We start from the raw sequence: 14,633 nt of genomic DNA on the forward strand, positions 1-14,633 counted from the left end.
TGAGTCTCAATAACAGTGACATGCTTCATGCTACAATGCATTCTGGGTGCATCATACAAAACTCATCAGTGGTTCCCAGAATGCATTGTGGCATAAAGCATGTCACCATTGTTGAGATGCTGATTCTTGATGTTTGAGTGTATCTAAGAGAAAGAATAGTACCAAATGTTTAATGTGTTTTAAAGATCATACACATTTTTATTATTAAAACACTGTTGGGTGTCATGCTGTAAAAACATTACTATAATCAATAATATTAAATTTATAGCTCATATGACAGGTTAGATGAGACCAGCTTATATGATTACTACATGATGATTATATCATTATCATCAAGAAGCTGACATCATCTGGTCACATTTTCTCTTGCTATAAACGGCTGCAGCAGCCAGAGAAAATAAAGCAAAACTATGATTTTCAGTAAATCATCTAAATCTCTGTTAATCTCAATTAAAAAATAGCCTGACATCAAACAACTGTTTAGACATAAAGCCAATTTTCACTTTCAACCAAAAAGTCCACATCCAATATATTTTCTAAGTAATTGTGTGGCAAGAATTGTGATCAATATGATGGGCTCGTTCATGGCTCTTGACCTCAGGCTGCTCTAGGGAAACTACTTCTTTAATAATGCACTTTATTTGCTTGAATTGTATCTGCTGAATGACAGATAACATCTGTATCATCTTAGTTCACTAAGTAAGTTTTTCAGCTCAGGTCCAAAGTTTCTTCCAGGTGTGCTTTATAAAGATCAGCAGAACTTTATTTGAACTGTAGCCATTATGGGTGATTGTTGTTTGTGTCTGGTCAAGTCTCTCAAAGCCCACTACCTGTTGATGCATTGTAAATGGTGAAAACCACGCCTCCTCCGATGCCCATGCTGTGAGGATTAAACAGACTCACACACAACAGAGCAGCAATAGCAGCATCAACTGCTGAACCGCCACGCTTCAATATTTTCCTGCAAGAAAAGGATCTCTGTGTAAAGTTACGCAAAGCTTTCAAGTGACTCCATATTAGTCATCTAGACTCTAGGGTTGCAAAAGTCTCCTTGATCATGCAAGCAATCTCTCCCAGAAACATAAATGTGGCAACACTCTTAGAAAGGATGTGTTAAAACTGACTCAAAATGTGTTAAATTCTTCCACATCAATGGGTGAGTTTAGGGACAACACTTGTTGTGTTAATTCTGACACATTCATTGAGTCAATGAGTTTAACACAGTGAATGTGTCAAGAAGGATAACCAGAGGTGTAGTCAAGACCAGACCCTCCAAGACCGAGACCAAGACCATTCAAGAGGGAAGTTAATGAGATAATTAAGTCATTAATCAAGCACTAGTGATGAACACCTGCTGTTGACAGGCAGAATCATTGAAGGAAAGAGGAACAACAAGAACTACGACTTTAGCCACAGCCTTCAATGAAATCAACTGAACATAAAAGACATGAAATCTCTCAAGATCTGATCAAACAACTCCACAAACAGCATTACCAGCTTCACTTATTACTAACCAGACTGACTTTATTTCCGACACAAATCTACAGAAGCTCTTTATTGAGAATTAACAGAGATTTAGATTTTGATGATTTGTTGAAAATAAGTTTGGTTTGATGTCACCATGATCAAGGTCAGTGTTTGCTTAAGTTTTACTCTTGGCTTTTTTAGTGTTAGTTCTTCTCTGGTTGCTGTAGCTGTTTGTTATGGCGATAATGACAAGAGAAAATGTGATCAGCTACTGTCAGCTGCTTTATGATAAGAATATAACTGTCATGTAGTGGTTTAATTCTCTGATCTAATGACTGAGATTGATATGAATAAAATATTAAGTTTGTTTTGGCTCTCTTCTAGAAATACAATGATAAAACAAAAGCACATTGTACACTAAACACTTTAAAACTCCAGCAAAACTTCCTCACTCACAGACATCAAGAATCAGTGTATGAATCTCAATAATGGTGACATGCATCATGCCACAATGCATTCTGGGTGCATCATGCAGAAAAGAATACATTGCAGCATTAAGCATGTCACCATTGTTGAGATTCATTTGCTGATTCTTGATGTGTGTTTGAGAATAAATCTCACCATAGTTTAAAGTGCTCAGTGTACAATCTGTTTTAAAAGTCATTCAGATTTATTTTCTGATTAAAACTATGCTGGATCTCTATGTGAATCCCAATAAAACAAAGTTTATAAGATATTGCTCATATTATATTCAGTCATAAGATCAGTGAATTAGGCCACTATTCAATAATGATATTCTTATCATGAAGCAGCCACAGCATCAGATTGTGTTTTCTCTTGATTTTCTTGCTATAACAAACTCGGTTACAGCATCCAGAGAAATTCTAACATTACAAAGACAAGTCAAACTACCCAACTAAAGTAAACACTGATCACCATGATGGTGACATAAAAAACAAACAAATTTCAATACAAAATCAACAAAAAATCTCTCTTTTAATTCTCAATAAGAGCTTCTGTATATGGAGTTGTTTAATCCTCCTCTGCTGAGATCTTGAGAGATTTAATGTCTGTTTTTATCTAAGGCTGCGGCTGAAGTCAGTTATAATTCTAATGTTTCGTGTTTTTTTTTTCTGTTCTTGTTGTTTCTCTTTCCTTCATTCATTCTGCTTGTTAACAGCAGCTATCTTCAATAACGCTCAATCATCACTTAATTAATTACTTAATTATCTCATTAACATTTAACAGCCTGAAGTGTAAACTCTGAACAATGTTCATTTCATCTGGGCTAAACCATGTGGAGCCTACAAGGGTGTGCTGGCTGGGAGGTGTCGTGACAGCAGGATCGTAACAGTTAAGAGGTTAAAAAGTCAAGGGACAAGAGCTCAACTAAAGCAAACCCTGATCACCATGATGGTGACTTAAAAATTGGGATTTTAACAGCAGGTGTTCGTCACTGATGTTCAATAGTCACATGATTAATTAATTATCTTGATTAAATGGTCTGGTCTGACCACACCTCTGGTCTTGAATGGTCTTGGTTTTGGAGGTCTGGTCTTCACCTCTGAAATTAATACAAAGATGTGTAAATGTGTAATTTTAACACATTACAGGTGTTCTTGGCTGCACAGATTGTGTTGATGCTGTGAACAAATACACAGGTTGTGTTCATTTTAAAACTACACATAACGTGTAAAACAATTGAATTCTTCCAACAAATTTTTATAAAATATTAACACAAAATGTGTAAACTAGAGTGCTACACATAATATGTGTCATTTTTCTACACATTTCTTCTTAGGCTGGGTTCACACCGCACGTGTCAGCAGAGCATAAGCAGCACATATTTTTTTCGGCGCCCATGTAAACAGATGAGAGCATTCACACCACACGCAGAGTGCGTAGCAGGAGCAGAAGCAGCAGTGGCGCAATTGTTTCGCCGCTGGATCTATTTTTGCTGCGCTGCTGACGCTCAATTAAAGTGAAAGTACACCTTTGATGGACAAAATAAATATGATTTCACACAAAAAGTGTTGTATGACAAGAACTGCACAAGACAAACTGAAGTATGTCAGGAAAGAAAATTAATATTAAAAAAATGTTTATAGAAGATTTACTAATTTAAACTTGTTTTTAATTATTCAGTTTGGGTTAAAGTATGGTGTAAAAAACTAAACTAAACTAGCCAGAAAATATGATATATAAACATTATTTTAGTTATTACACAGACAGCTATATAGGCTCTTGCATACCCAAATTAAACCCGAGTTTGCTGTGTTGTAAACATGTTCATGCGTCAGATGATGTAAAACACAAAGCTATGGATAACACAAGGCTTTTTTATTTATTTTATGTTTATATGCGAGTGTTGTACACCTTGCATGTTAACAAACTTTCAAGACTATCAAGTTTATAAATGACCAACTTATAAAAACAAATTTATAGCTGTCTATGTAAAGAAATGCTCACGTTATATGCAGCTTGGAGCCGCTGCTGTGACGCTGTACAAACGCTTCCAGTGTGAATACTTGCGCGTCTCAGCAGCTGCAGTTCACGCTCATGCGCTGCTAACGTGACAGTCACGCGCTGCTGACGCTTGCGGTGTGAAGTCGGCCTTAGAATGTATTTGTAATCATACCCCCCAATGTCAGAGCAGATTCCGGCATCCGCTGCCACTGCTGCTTTAGAATAACACTTATCAGTGGGTTTTACAGTAGATGTTTCTTTGGGTCTCTTAGTGAGTGTCAGAGAGAGTGTCAGAATGAGCGTCAGTAAAACCACTGCAGTCACAATGGCAATCCAGTATCTGAAAGTAAACCACCAGAGTACAGTTTGAGAAGTTTGATATGTATTCATTACACACAAAGAATTCAAATATTCTGTGGTATTATTTCAGATTATCAACTGGTATACCTGACCAAATCATGTCATAGAATATGTTACACCCTGAACCTCTACCGCTCTGAGAACTGCTTAACTGGATTTCTTAAAGGGTCATGAAACCCCAGAACACATTTTTGAGATATGAACAGATATGTACAGGTTGCATGTTACTAAAAACTCTAATAGCACTTATAAAGTTTATCAACAAGTGGAAGTTGGTTATTTTTGCATTTGGGTAACAAAACATAATTACTAAGAATTTACAGCGTAACTTTCGATAATTATAGTGTACCTATACAGTATGTACGTGTAAGTATAGGGTAACAATATGTAAATAAAAGGGAATAAAAGGGTAACAACCAGGAAAATATCAAATTATTTATACTGTAAGTATTTTAGAACTAAGGGGTACTTACACTGTTATTATAATAGACAGCAATCTTACGTTTGAGAGTAATTTAGAGAGAAAGTGCACTGATTAAGTTGTTTCAAGGCAACTAGAAAGAACTATTGCAATCTTTTTTAATACATGGGGAAATATGCTCTTGTTTCATGTAGTTACAGGGTAAGTATGACATTACGGGCTGTAAATTAAAGTGGTGCTTGTTACACTCTTGTTTCATGTAGTTACAGGGTAAGTATGACATTACGGGCTGTAAATTAAAGTGGTGCTTGTTACACTCTTTTTTCATGTAGTTACTGAGTAATTATGACATTACGGGCCGTAAATTAAAGTGGAGCTTGTTACACTCTTGTTTCATGTAGTTACAGGGTAAGTAATTAAAAAATGCAAAAAATCTGATATCACTGACTCCAAAACCTTTATTTGAAAAACAACTTTATTAAAAACAGGTCTACAACACTTATTATTCATTTTTAAAATCAACTTTTCATTTCAAATTCTAAAGTCCTGACAGAAAGTTACAAGTTTTGTCCGTTTTCCGGTTGTTTTTCTCGGTTGTTTCTCGCTTGGCTTCCTCCTCCTCTTGTTTCTCAACTGATGAATCTTAAGAAGGAATCCCATTGCTATTCTGTATTATTATTATTATTATTATTAGAAAATAAAGTACACCCAGAGATTTTCTCATGGTTTAGGCTATTCATCTTTCCGCTTCTGACCAGCTGTCACCAGCGCCTGCATGAGAGTTGACTTTGCGTTCGACGAAGAACATTGAAATGAGCAACGTGAAGCATGACGTTCTCGCGGGAGATTCATGTGAAACGCGCGAGAATTGCCGTCTCTGTTATTCTGTCTTGTTTGTTTCTCATTATCATAATCTGTTATTCTGTGTATTTTGTTTTGAGTGTGATGCCCCAACTGTTGGTTCATCACAATTGATGAATATATTCTCTGTATGTGAAAATACATTGAAGGAATGGTGGTTCTGCCAGACCAGTAGAGGGCGCTATGTGAGTGCAGTGTGTTGTTATGGGTCTGCTGCGTTGATCGTCATAACCCAGCAAGACCGGAGCTAATCACACACATTTTTGTCCTTTATTCCACTATTCCACAGGTTAGTAGATTGTTTAATATGTCTATCTGAATGGATGTTGAAAGAATACATGTTAGTGCATATTAAGCATTGGAATTTGATTCCTTTTGATAAAATTTTGCATGATTAATCATTAAATGTAATCTCGATGTTCACCCGCGATTGGATGCTATGTATGTCCTGCTGCAGTGTTGATTGAAGGTGAATATGTTTAAATATGTCTTTATATCAAGTAATTATAATGTTTAATCCACTTTAAAATGCTTGTGAAAGGTCTTAAATGGGTAAAACCTACAGAAACTCAATGTTTGAATACATGTGTGGTATTGTTTAGTTGATTTGGATTGTGAGAAAGCACATAAAGTCATGTAACACTGAACAGCAATTTGAATATGCAAATGAGTAGTGATGTGTCATTCTTGAACGATTCGTTCATTTTGAACGAATCTTTAATGTGACTCGGGAAGAACGAGTCGTCTGGGGGGGGGGGGGGGGTGATTCGTTCAGTCGCGCATGCGCAATGTTCTATAGGTTATGTACTGCTAGTAGTAGTTCACCTGTTGATTCAATTGATTCGTTCATTTTATGAGTCTTTCGGGTTTTTGAGTCGTTCCTTAATCACGTGACAGACCCATACGCTAAACCAATGCAGTCTGAGCCGCAAAGAGAATTGATTAGTTCTTTTTATGAGTCTTTCGGGTTTTTGAGTCGCTCCTTAATCACGTGATAGACCCATACGCTAAACCAATGCAGTCTGAGCCGGAAAGAGAATTGATTAGTTCATTTCATGAGTCTTTCGGGTTTTGAGTCGTTCCTTAATCACGTGACAGACCCATACGCTAAACCAATGCATTCTGAGCCGGAAAGAGAATTGATTAGTTCTCTTCATGAGTCTTTCGGGTTTTTGAGTCGTTCCTTAATCACGTGACTGACCCATACGCTAAACCAATGCAGTCTGAGCCGGAAAGAGAATTGATTAGTTCTTTTCATGAGTCTTTCGGGTTTTGAGTCACTCCTTAATCACGTGACAGACCCATACGCTAAACCAATGCAGTCTGAGCCGGAAAGAGAATTGATTAGTTCTTTTCATGAGTCTTTCGGGTTTTTGAGTCACTCCTTAATCACGTGACAGACCCATACACTAAACCAATGCAGTCTGAGCCGGAAAGAGAATTGATTAGTTCTCTTCATGAGTCTTTCGGGTTTTTGAGTCGTTCCTTAATCACGTGACTGACCCATACGCTAAACCAATGCAGTCTGAGCCGGAAAGAGAATTGATTAGTTCTTTTCATGAGTCTTTCGGGTTTTTGAGTCACTCCTTAATCACGTGACAGACCCATACACTAAACCAATGCAGTCTGAGCCGGAAAGAGAATTGATTAGTTCTCTTCATGAGTCTTTCGGGTTTTTGAGTCGTTCTTAATCATGTGACAGACCCATACGCTAAACCAATGCAGTCTGAGCCGGAAAGAGAATTGATTAGTTCTCTTCATGAGTCTTTCGGGTTTTTGAGTCGTTCTTAATCACGTGACAGATCCATACACTAAACCAATGCAGTCTGAGCCGGAAAGAGAATTGATTAGTTCTCTTCATGAGTCTTTCGGGTTTTTGAGTCGTTCTTAATCATGTGACAGACCCATACGCTAAACCAATGCAGTCTGAGCCGGAAAGAGAATTGATTAGTTCATTTCATGAGTCTTTCGGGTTTTTGAGTCATTCTTAATCATGTGACAGACCCATACGCTAAACCAATGCAGTCTGAGCCGGAAAGAGAATTGATTAGTTCTCTTCATGAGTCTTTCGGGTTTTTGAGTCGTTCTTAATCATGTGACAGACCCATACGCTAAACCAATGCATTCTGAGCCGGAAAGAGAATTGATTAGTTCATTTCATAAGTCTTTCAGGTTTTTGAGTCGTTCCTTAATCACGTGACAGACCCATGCGCTAAACCAATGCTGTGTGACCCAAGCACATTATATTTCTTAGTAAATAACTTTAACTCTCCAGTTTTATTTCAGTTTGTGTTACAACTGTTAAAGCTGAAGTTATCATAACCTTGATGTTTTAAACTAACATTAATAATTCAAATTCAAAATGTTATTTGCTTTTAATTTATGTAATTATGTCCTCTTTGAGCAATCTTCTTATACATATATTAGACCAATATGTCAAGTCTGCCTAGGAAAAGCAATTATTATAACAGCAAACTCAAAATTGGAGTAAAAATGAACAAACTAGGCTATAAATACTTTGTATTGTAGGCTTGGATTATTATATTATTATATAGCCTAGTGTTTATTTACAGATAGACAGTCAAAAAGACAAATTAATCAATATTTTATTAATATTGTGTTTATTGTGACAATGTATATTTTTGACATTTCTGTTTGTTCTAATGTGAATGTTTTGGGAAAATATATAACCCAGCAAGACCGGAGCTGATCACACGCACATTTTTGTCCTGTCTTTATTCCACCATTCCACAGTGTTGATTGAAGGTTGCTGGGAACGCTTAACTGTCAGCTGATACGGAGATCCTGTACCCGCTACATGAGCATTAATAAAAAAATAATAAAAAAAAAAACCTGACGGCATCCAACATCTGCGTGAGTTTATCGGCACGCTTACGTCACGCTTCAAGTTACGTCAAGCATGAACTCTAAATCCTCGCATGCACGCGCAGGAGACAGTTGGTCGAAAGTTTAAAATTTTTAAATATTTGGTATTTTTCTTACATATACATATTGTTTCACTTCAGAAGACATTGATTCATCCATTGGGGTCATATGGATTACTGTAGTTATTACTGTTTGTGCTGTTTGATGCTTCGATTTTAGGAACACGTGAGCTTGCATTATATAGCGTTCCCAGATTATTTATTTTTATAAAATCCTTTTTGTGTTCATCTTAAGAAGGAAAGTTGTATACATCTCAGATGGCATGAGGGTAAAAGATGAGTAAATGGTGAGCACATTTCCGGGTGTACTGTATTTTCTTTTAATACAGAATAGCAAATGGGATTCCCTCTTAAGATTCATAAGTGGAAAGAAAGAAAAAGAGGAACAAGAGGAGGAGGTAGCCAAGCAAGAGATACGAATAAGAAGTGTTGTAACTTTAAATCTGTTTTGAAATAAGTTGTTTTTCAAATAAAGATTTCCAAGTGATATCAGATTGTTTGTTTGCGTTTTTTTTTTTTTTTTACTTATATCACCCTGTAACTACATGAAACAAGAGTGTAACAAGCTCCACTTTAATTTACGGCCCGTAATGTCATACTTACCCTGTAACTACATGAAACAAGAGTGTAACAAGCACCACTTTAATTTACGGCCCGTAATGTCATAATTACCCTGTAACTACATGAAACAAGAGTGTAACAAGCTCCACTTTAATTTACGGCCCGTAATGTCATACTTACCCTGTAACTACATGAAACAAGAGCATATTTCCCCATGTATTAAAAAAGATTGCAATAGTTCTTTCTAGTGGCCTTGAAACAACTAAATTACTCTCAAACGTAAGATTGCTGTCTATTATAATAACAGTGTAAGTACCCCTTAGTTCTAAAATACTTACAGTATAAATAATTTGTTATTTTCCTGGTTGTTACCCCTTTATTCCCAAGACTTTACATATTGTTCCCCTATACTTACTGTATAGGTACACTATAATTATTGAAAGTTACACTGTAAATTCGTTGTAATTATGCAGTAATTTCTGGGTTGTAATCTAAAGTGTTACCCAATTTTGTTCTTCCAGTTTGATAAGCGAAGTCAAAGCTACATCACAAAATCTGATGTAGATTCAGGCCTTGGAGTATTTATTTTGTGGGGGCTAGTCTACTTCACCGGGTTCTCCGCATTTATTCATGAGAAAGAGCTCATTCAGTCCAATTCCTGTTTATACGGTTATAATTGTGGTAGGGGTCGTAGGTGCTCGTTTTCTCAGTGCTACAATACAAAAATGCTTTTCCCTGCAACGTGACCAGAGCTGAAGTTTTGGTGCAGCCAGTTTGTTTTCCTCTGTTACCAGCACAAATGGAAAATATCCTTGCATGAGATCGTGTTACAGTGGAGAATTTAAATGTCACAAAAGTGTTGCTCATTTTTCTCTGCCTGTTCTGTCTTCGGACAAGCTGTACAATTTAACAACACAAAAAGACTGCAATACAATAAAATGTATAGACTGACAGGAAAACACACTGATTCACAACATTGCATTAATTCAAAAGCCAGAGAAAAAAAGATATGTCTTCAGTGAGGATTTAAACCATCAACATTGGAAGACAGCTTAATAGCAAATCATTCCACAGATGTGGAGCAGCAACTGAAAAGGCACAGTCACCTTTTAACTTCAAACAAGACCGTGGCACAGTCAGCATCAACTTGTTTGTGGACCTTAAGGGCCTAGAACATTGTCGGTGAAGGAGGAGATCAGTAATATATTGTGGAGCCTGGCCATTTAACCCCTTATACACATACTATAAAACCTTAAATTTCACACGATATTCATCCGGCAACCAATGAAGTGAAGCCAAGACAGGCAAGATATGTTCCCTCTTTCTAGTTCCAGTAAGAAGCCTGGCAGCAGCGTTTTGTAATAGTTGCAGGCGGGACAGAGAGGATTAGCCACACCTAGATATAGTGAGTTACAGTAATCCAGCCTGGAGGGCATGGATTACTGTCTCCAAGTCTTTGACTGATAAAAACTGTTTCAATTTAGCGATGGATCTGAGATGGTAAAAGTTATTCTTCACCATTGAATTTATTTTTTGTCAAATTTAAGGCTGTTATCAAAAGTCACTCCCACATTTTTTACATAAGGATGGAAATTCACAGATAAAGGACCTTACACACCAGTGCTTGTGTTTTGGGATAACACTTGTGTTAATTTTGACATGTTCACTGTGTCAAACACAGACATTAAAGGTGCTCTAAGCGAATTCACGTGTTTTTAGGCCAAAACATTTTTTGTCACATACAGCAGACATCTCCTCACTATCTGCTAGCTGCCTGTCCCCTGAACACACTGTAAAAAAACGTGGTCTCTGTAGTCGCCACAAGCTCCAAAAACGGCAATAAAAACAAACTGGTGCAGCCTGGACCACGAAACATAATAATCACGCTCCAGCCAATAACCGACAAGAATGATTTTAAATGTGCGTTCATGACTGTTTCAGGAAGCACGGAGGGGAGGGGGAGGAGGAGGAGGAGGAGGGTCTAGCTAGCCTCTGTTTTGTTTGACAACACTTCAAACATCAACAGGAAGTTACTCCACCCAGGATCACTTAGAGCACCTTTAAGAATGTGTCAAAAACCATTTGTTAAAAAAGACTCAAATTGGCTAAATTCTTACACATCAGTGTGTGAGTTTAGGGACAACACTTGTGTTAATTTTGACACGTGTGATGATTTTAACACAGTCAGTGTGTCAGGAAGGTCAGATCGATGTTAACAAGCAGAATCACCAAAGGAGAAAATCACAATTTAAGTCACCATCATGGAGATCAGGATTTACTTTAGTTAGGCTCTTGACCCTTGACTTTATAATAATAGACTTTGTTTGGCTGTTGTAAAGAGAAAAGATGATCAGGTGGTGTTGGTTATGTTTTCACATAGTCATTATTTCTCTTTGCTTGTCTGGCTATTATAACAGTTACAGGAATCAAACAAAATCTAATATTAAGAAGTCAAGGGTCAAGAGCCCAACTAAAGTAAACCCTGATCTCCATGATGATGATGTAAAATTGTGATTTTCTCCTTTGGTGATTCTGCTTGTTATCATGAGGTATCTTCAATAATGGTCAATCATCACTCAGTTAATCACTTAATTATCTCATTGACTTTAATGCTGCTTCAGTGGGTGAAAAAAACATATGGCAGGACTTTTACTTTCTGACTCCTGGACTTTACACCTCTGGTTGTAGGTCTGTGTTTCATTAGTTGTTTTCTCCCCTCTTCCCCCCTCTACACACTCATTTTCACAGACTGTTTCAGCTTTAAGGTGTGAACAACCAGGCTAAAACTGACACACCTAGACATCAAGAATCAGCGTATGAATTTCAAAAGTGGTGACCATCAAAAAGCATGTTCTCCCTATTTTATTTATTTAGTTTTTGTTGTTGTTGTTGTTGTTGCTATTTTTATTGTGACTTTTTAGTAGCTTGTTTTATAATGTTCAGAGTTTATCTATTTATCAGAATATGTTGCTTGTCACTGTCGTTGAGATTCACAGGCTGATTCTTGATTAGTTCTTGATAGTTCTGCTAGTGCTGTGAGCAAAGCCATTATATGTTATAATTTACAGTTATTATGGAGATGAAAATATAGACCAAATATAGACCATATAGTCGTGTACAAGCAACTCTCCACATCAACGTTTAAAACAAAGTGATGGCTGCTACTTATACATGCACAGTATGAATGTATTTAATCTAAATAACAAACATTGTGTAGATGTAAAATATGGGAAACATCTCTTTATCATAAAGATACCTTAATCTCTTCTCAAATACCTTAAATATCTTAAAATTTCTTTAATAAACAAATCAGTTGGTAAAAGATAGACTTACCGCTTGTCCATGATGTCTTAAAACTGAATTTTTCTTGGATAGGTGGATTTATATATATATAAAAAGCTGATAAAATCTGTAGAATAAAAAAATAAAAAATAAAATAAAAATAGCAATGGTTCAAAATCATTCTAAACTTAAAATTAATAAAGGTCAAACAAATATAATCTCACCACATTCGAACTGTTATTCTAGAACAGTGCATTTCTAAAATGAAAACATGAACAATAATTTGTGAGAAACTACACAAACAAAAATAAATCCCTAACTCTAATATAGTTTGTGTACATCACAAGTGCATAAAAAAAAAAAACATTCAAGCAAACAGCGATCACCCCACATATATTATATATACATTCTGGATTCTGTGAATACAATGTCCACAATTTATGCAGCAGATGATATACCTTACTGGTGTCTTTTATATCCCAAGTGATTATTCATTCAAAGTGTTGCAGTAATCCATGTAGAGCAGATATAAACTAGAGGACCTGTCGACTTCCTCTCATGTGTTGTGATCCACAGGCTATCTATTTATGTGAAGGGTAATTATGAATATAGATACAATCTGGTTTGTACTGTTTGATAAGTAATGTGATAAGACTTATATAAAGTTTCACTTTCATTTTTAGTTGTGTTCTAGCAAGCAAAAAACATTACAGTAATTCACAAAATTGTGTTTTGTTTTCATTACACATTACACATTGTCACATAGCAGTACAACTTTTAAAAACCTTTCCTAATATTAATGCACTGTTAGACTTTACCAGGCTTTTTTTTTTCTTTTTTTTTTTTAACAGTTATTTACTGTAAAGATACCATGAGCTAAATTAAAACTCTTGTTAACTCATTTCATTTGCAGAAACGGACAGTCTTAAATTGTCTGACTGCCATTTAAATTTATAAACCAATATTTATAATATGCTATTAATGTGAGCATGTTATTACTGTGAACTTATTTCATTAGAGTCCACTAAAGATTTCCACTGCATCAGCAACTACACAGTCACCATCTGTTAAAAAAAACAAAACAACATGCAGCATATCAGTTTCTTGATCTTCTCCTGAACTTAAGCAGAGGCTCTAATTTTTCAGCACAATGGTGACCCACAAAACTATTTTTTTACAGTAACTGTTTAACTTGCAGTTTGTTACTGTTAAAATACATTTTGTGGAGGCACCCCAGCCCTGCACATTTTGTGTGTCTTCCTCATTTATCACACCTAATTCAACTTATCAGCTTGTTAGTAAAGACTGCAAGAACTAAATTGGGAGTGTCCGATAAGGGAGACATACAAAATGTGCAGGGCTGAGGTGCCTCCAGGACAGGTTTGAAAACCACTGCTCTAGTGTCCACACTACAAAGAGTAAAAGTACACTGTAAAAAAATCCCAGTAAAATTTACGGTAAAAAACCGGCAGCTGTGGTTGCCAGAACTTTACCGTAAAAAATACAGTAGCAATGTAAAAAAAAATCTGTTAAATTTACGGTAAAATAACGTATTTCATTAACTGATATAATGTTAATTTACCAACCTAATGAAGCACTAATATCTGTTTTGTACCTTTATAATACACTGACAGTCACCAAACACAGTGGTGATAAGAGTCACATGATGAATCAAAGTTCATCACAAGCAGATTTCCCACAAGCTGAGAAGGACAACATATAGAAGATGCACACAGTGTCATTCACACACACACTAAACACATCATGGTAACATGCATGAAATTTTAAAAATGCAATAAACATTAATTTAACAACATCAGATGTAACATAAAACACTAATGTACATAACTGATTAGAAAAAAATGAGAAAAACTAAGAAGAAACAGAGTTATTTCAACAAAAATATTAAATGTGAAGTGTCACGCAGGGAATTGTGGGAATGTCAATTTGCGGTTTTTCACTGTAAATTTTACAATGAATTGTTATTTTTCACTTCCAAAAACTGTGAATTTAACGGTATTTTACCATAAAATTACATTAAATGTACCGTTAGATCTATTACAGTTATTCACCGTATATAGTACGGAAACTTTCTGTAAACCAATTGACAGTTTTTCACCGCAGCATTTTTACAGTCTTTTACTGTTAAAATCACGGTCATTTTTTACAGTGTAACATTGATGCTGTGTTGCAGTGTGTCTCTTACTTATTAACTTAATTATCTCACTGCAACACAGCATCAATGTTACTTTTACTATGTAGTGTGGACA

The 14,633-nt window shown here is 36.0% G+C and overlaps 1 pseudogene; it reads right to left on the reverse strand.

The window, feature by feature from the left end:
- LOC125251364 overlaps nt 1–12,929 on the reverse strand; it is a 45,121-nt pseudogene extending 32,192 nt beyond the window's left edge.
- Nucleotides 12,930–14,633: the final 1,704 nt, after the last annotated feature.

This window comes from Megalobrama amblycephala, linkage group LG17 (genome assembly GCF_018812025.1).
Source record: "Megalobrama amblycephala isolate DHTTF-2021 linkage group LG17, ASM1881202v1, whole genome shotgun sequence".
Taxonomy (NCBI): domain Eukaryota; kingdom Metazoa; phylum Chordata; class Actinopteri; order Cypriniformes; family Xenocyprididae; genus Megalobrama; species Megalobrama amblycephala.